Below are 6,368 nucleotides of genomic sequence, written 5' to 3'. Positions count from 1 at the left end.
GGAAAGAAGACCTCAAATATTATTCACGGTTTACGATGCTAATAATATCCTGGCTTATCAATGTTCAGCCTATGTGTCAGACTTCTGCAGTTTCCCTCTGCTACATCCCAAGATTCCCTCCTAAATTGTGCTTTTTAAGAATCTATCAAATGTGACAGAAGGTCTCATATTATTCGACAAGGATTACCCTTATGTTGGAAGGAGTCATTGTGATTGTGAATTCCTACTTCAATAAGTGTTGGTGTAAGGCTGCACCAATGTTATGGGTGTTCCTGAATAATTGAAGGAGTTTGTGGTAAGAAACATTTATTTCGAATTTAATTGTTTCTTTATGCAGATGACCACCACTTAAGTGCCACCACTTAAAGGAAGAGAAACTTGAGTTTCATTGCAGTGTTTCGTTGCTTCATTTTATTAAATTTTGTAGCATCAGACTTTAAAAAAATTGAAGTTAACGAACGAAACAACAAAAGAGGGTCAGCTAAGTATAGTCACATTTTTGGCTATGATTATTTTGGAAGTTTTTGGTCACTCAGTTATGCCATCAATGTCCAGTAAAAAATCTCACTTATGTCCTAGAACATTTCATCTTTACAATTGCTGCTTAGTTTCTTCTAAAGCAACGGATTAAGAGAAACGTCTTCAAGATGGTGGAATTGCCTGCTTCTTCAATATTTCTAAAGCAAAGGATTTATAGAAACTTCTTCATGATGGCTGAAATGTCTCCTTCTTCAAATAATTGTTCAGGACATTAACGGCAACGAAAATCTGTTTTAAATATCTTCACGAAGAGGAAACTTCAGCTCCAGTTCTTCTTAAGGGCGAAACAACATTTAAATTACCCAACAAGCCCTGTGGGTAATCTCAAAAGGACTGATGTTACTTTACTTCAAGCGATTTTTATCAATTAAATGAAGACTGGAGTATCCAGCGTATATTTGGATGACTGAATATAACTGAGCGCCAAGACTGCTTCTGGATGTCTAATCGATGGTATTCAATGACATTCTTAAATTTTGTGCAATTCTTAGAGGTATATTACAGGATTTAATTACATATCAGACTTCGCTAGTTGTTACTGAGGAGTCTAAACTGGACTACGCCTAAATTTTGATTTACATAATAGTCGATGGATGCAAGTTTTGGAAGTTATTATTCTCTCGAAAAGGGACCTAACGCTTGAATTTGTGGTAAGATGAACACATTGCTGGTACAAAGTGTTTTTGGTTCTTTGCATTTTCAGATTGGATCTACATACTCGGTTGTGTCTATATCTACCACTTGCCTTGGTTCCTCTGGATGATATTGATATTTTCCCACTTGAATTTTGTCTTGTCTATATTCATCAACGAAATTGGCTATTTTCATTCATCCATTCCTTTTGAAATACAAATTGCTAAGAGAACCAATAGGTTTTCAAGATCTGCCACTATTACTTCGACAACAAACTCCACAAACAAGGTACGAAGGTTTTCTGGCAATTCATCGCATTTTATGGAATTCCTATGATGAAGACAGAATATTTTGCCCCTTCTTTGCTACTTCTTCAAACATTACAGCCTCCATCGTTTTAAAGGAGTCAGTAAATACAACTATAATTATTTACAAATAAAACAATGTTATTGCTGTTTATTTGCTCGATATCGTATTTTCGGGAACAGAGCATGTTCCAAAAATATTTATATCAGATCCTGGTTTCAACTGCTTCAACAAAACTAAATTTAATGGAACAGTGTATATGTTCGAATATACATGTTTGTAATCTTCTTCATAACACAAATATAGTTTTTAGATTAAAAAGAATACAACTCTGAAGATATCGTGCTTTGATAACTAATAGCTTAAACTACTAAAAGTATGTAATTATATGAACAAATCCAACCAACCCTGCAAGTCTAGAAGATAAAACAGTGTGATTTAGAACAACAATTAATTTTTATACATTTGACAGTAACTTACAAAAACTATGCAGTAACCAAAACCTTGTTATCTTAAAACAATAATTTCAAACAAAAAATTATACATTTAAAATTGCTATTGTCCTAAAATTACCTCATTATCTGATTGAATTCGAAGTATTTTTTTTGTTAATTTTAACAAATAATTAATTATAGTAAAAAATCAAATATTCTCTGGTTGTGTATTGCCTTAAAACAATAGACTTAATACAGAAATATTTACAACAATTTTCACTCTTTATGTACATTGCAATTTTTTTCATAGCACTTAAAAGACCACATGGGATAGATGGAAATGAAGGCCATGTGAGAAAAAAATATAAAAAAAGATATTTTCAGTGAAGTGCTATTTATAAAAAAACCTTACATTACGATATTAACCATAAATAAATACAAATGTTGAATCCTAATTTCTAAATATCTTGCTCTATCACATTCATATGTATATCTACACAGAAAAAACAAATTCATTCAATTTATGAATAGTGTTCAAAAATTGTTTCCAATGTTAAGATTTTTTTATTTTATGAACCTAACTCATAAAGCAATAAATACTGGTTTCTTTTTTGAATGAAACATGAACATGGCATATATGTCTATTTTATTTCGCAAAATATGAACCAATTCATTCATATAAAAATACTTTTCTCTAAAGTATATATATTCAAAACTCAGTTTATATATTTTTATGAAGTTATTTTTTCTATATTTTTTTTTTTTTATATTTTTCGCCTACACAAATGTTTTTTTACTTTATTTTGTAATTATTGTTCTTTAAACGTTTCTTCTAATGATTTTTCCTAATGTAATCAACATTAATGTTACAATTTTAAAAATCTGAAGTCGCCTGGCCCTGGACTGGAACCCGAGTATGCAGAATGCCAGCTGAGCATGCTATCCATTGCACCGCCGTTCTATATAATATTCAGATGGACTAATGACCTTTATATGTTCAACGTTGTACAAAAGAAATAAATGTAAACAATCGCTTTTTTGCATGAAAAGAGATTCTAGAGAGAGACGGAGAGTAAAAAACAAAACAGAGAGCAAATAATATAGAATGTAGGGGAAACTAAAAACATTAGTTTTGTATTTTAGAAAATCATTTTTACTTTTGAAAAAAAATGAAATTTGTACATGAATTAAAAAAAATTTGATAATTCACTGTAAAAGAGATACATTCAAATTATGAACAAACAAATTATGAACGGAATTAGTAAAGAATTCATAATTTTCTTTTTCCTCTGTATGTTTAATTTAATTGCATTCTTGTAGCGGTTATAATATTCAATCATTTATTTAAAAATGCCTTCAAAATTGTTGTAATTTAATTGTGTATCTTAATATAATAACATAAATCTATTGCAGTACTAAATATTATATGTCTATTGAATTAATACTAAAAAGTTGAATTTTGTTGAAGCATTCGGTTAGTATTCATATTTTTGAAGATTGAAAATTGAGTTTGTTTAAACTAATACATATGTAACTAATCTCTATTCAAATCAGATTTTGTTTTCCCTTTCAAAGCAGCTGCATCTAATTTTTACTTAGGTATTTCAGCATGCCTGACAAGATGCTGCTCATCCATTTCCTATGAAAAACATCCTTTCCTATTTAAATATTGACATTCTTCAGGTAAAAATCTTAAGATACTCTTAGGCAAATTTCTTATTTACCTGGAATTTCAAGGTTGACAAGGATAAATGGTATAAATATGGAGTACCGGTACACACAAGATGCAGTGTTACTTGAGTAGTGTGTGCAGGGTGTCGTGCAATGGTGTACACAGTTTTGAATTTCCTACGTAATACAAGTTTATACTACGTGATAAAATAACTATCAACTCTAGGTTGAGTAGTTGATCCTGCCCAAAGATGTATTTTCTGAGGTGTTCAACAATCTTCTCAAATTTCTGAGTTTCGTAGAATCAACGGTCTTCTGCTGTACATTAAAATCTGCCAAAAAGACATTTTTCAAAAGATTTGCCTGCTTTAGATTGATGTTTTTTGTCAATATTTCTACACTTCAATCCATAACCAGAGGAACTGTGCCCTACGGAGGATACAGACATGATCTATCATTTTGAGTCGTGGCGCCCAACGTAACATGTTGTTTCTATAGTAATAGATTGTTCATTGCAATATTATAAATTGTGGCGCCCAACGTAGCCAAAGTGGTGGATACAAATTGAAGAATCCTATACAAAGCTTAAATTTGTGGTAAGATGAACTCATTGCCGGCACAAAATGTTCTTGGTTCTTTACATTTTCAGATTAGACATGCAGACTCGATAGTGCCTATCTCAACAATTTGCCTTGATTCCTCAAGAAGTTACTTATATTTTTCCTCTTGAATGTTTTCTTACCTATAGTCATCGAAACTGGCTATTTTCGTTCACCCATTGTGAAGTACAAACCGCAAAAGGGACCCCAACAAGTATTACTTCGGCACAAAAATCACAAACAAGGTACCCTACGTTCCGGAAATTAATCGCAATTTAAGGTATTCCTATGATAAAGATATTTTTCTCCATCATGGGCATTTCATCCATAATTTCTTCGATAATTACAGCCTCGATCCGGTAAATACAATATAAACATTAAACAATAAAAAAACCTTTTTCAATGTATTTGTTCGATATATTATTTTCGGGAACATAGCATGTTCCAAAAGTACTTAAATATTTCTTTATCTAACGGATCCTGTTTTAGAAATTGATGCAGCTTTCAATCATCAACATGAAATAGCTAAAAACTCAGATCAGTTTTCCTGTAATAAGTCACGTTCACACGATAGATGTCATCAATATTTAAATTTTTCTTATAATCTTTTTTTAAATTTTTCTATTTTCCAATTTTTTTAAAATATTTTGGGCATAGTTATTAGTTGTTTTATTAGGAGTGTTTTACTATATCCGATTCAATTTCTTTTGCCCTAGCTCTTCTCGTGTTTTTTTTTAATTTTTTTCTCCTCTTTTACTTTAAAAATTCATAAATTTACTGAAATTTAAATGTTTTTTTAATTTTAACTGGCATTTAATTATGCTTAAAAGTCAAAAATTGTATGGTTTGTTTTGTGTTCAAGTATTAAAACAAAAGACTTAAGACAGCAACCTCTAAAATTAGAAGACTATATTTTTGTGCAGCCTGAAGTCTATGTAAATGATATATCATGAAAAAAATTAAATGAATGTTAAATATCTATATGCAATTTATGCAAAATTAATTCTCTTGTATTTTAGTAAACATTTATAACAATTCTTAGAGTTGTGCATTTCATTTTCTTCTATAGCCACTTAAAAGACCATATGGGATAAATGGAAATGAAGGCTATATGAGAAAAAATTTATAAAAATATAAAATAATGAATATTATAATTGTATTATTTTCAATTAAATACAATTCATAAACAAACCATATATTATATTTCGATTTTAGTTATAAATACACACTAGATATTGAATTCTAATTGCTAAATATTTTGCTATGTCACATTCAGATGTAAATGTATGTATATGTATTTGTATTGCATTCTTGTAGGTGTTAATATTCGTTCATCTGTCCAAAAAAATCTTCTAATTTGTTTCAAATTCATATGTAATTTGTGTATTTTAATGTTTGATATAATAACACAAAACAATTGCAATACTCTGTTTTAATATTAAATACATATAATATTTCATAGAATTAAAACTACATTTTATTCCTGTTGAAGAAATTGTCCAAATTATGACAGTGTATGTTATTGTATGTGTGTTATGAGATTGTGTATACTAATATTGTACCTACATAAAAGGTATTTAATCTCTTTACAAATCAGTTGCTTTTTCTTTTAAAGCAGCTGCATGTAATTATTTAATAGGTATTCCAGCATACCCGAGAAAGTTCTGCGCATGCACATTTCCCATGAAAATATCCTCCACTTTTAATCATTGGTACTGTTCCAGGTAAAAATCTTAATGTACCCTTAGACAAATTTCTTAAGTGATATTTACCTGTAATTTCAACGTTGACAAGGATAAATGGTATAAATATGCAGTGCCGAAAACACACAAGATGCAGTTTTACGTCAGCAGTGTGTGCAGAATCGTTGTGTAATTCTATACCGGAAATGTTGAACTCAGTTCTTGAATTTCCTACGTAATACAAGAATCCTTTGCGAAACATCAAAAACTTTTTTCTTAAAGTTTGTAATACGTGATAAAATTAATTTGTATCAGCTCTAGGTTGTGTAGTTGATCCTGCTCAAATATGTCTAATCGGAGGTGTTCAACAATCTTCTCAAATGTGTGATTTTCGTAAAATCCATACTACTGGATTCTACATCAATCAGACTTCATAAGTTTCTCTTGAGAACTCTGATCTATGACCGTATTGGGATATATGTACATTACGAGCCTCTCAATAC

General features: G+C 30.2%; 1 long non-coding RNA gene across 1 annotated transcript; it reads left to right on the top strand.

The window, feature by feature from the left end:
- Nucleotides 1–327: 327 nt before the first annotated feature.
- LOC141405857 (uncharacterized) lies at nucleotides 328–2,547 on the top strand. Its single transcript, XR_012413272.1, has 3 exons — nucleotides 328–993; nucleotides 1,045–1,190; nucleotides 1,244–2,547. It is a non-coding gene; the product is annotated as an uncharacterized lncRNA (long non-coding RNA).
- Nucleotides 2,548–6,368: the final 3,821 nt, after the last annotated feature.

Source organism: Musca autumnalis, unplaced genomic scaffold (assembly GCF_047663935.1).
Source record: "Musca autumnalis isolate F117 unplaced genomic scaffold, ASM4766393v1 scaffold_5, whole genome shotgun sequence".
In the NCBI taxonomy this organism is placed as follows: domain Eukaryota; kingdom Metazoa; phylum Arthropoda; class Insecta; order Diptera; family Muscidae; genus Musca; species Musca autumnalis.
The sequence above is the reverse complement of the archived record's forward strand: the minus strand, read 5'-3'. Positions and strand labels throughout refer to the sequence as shown.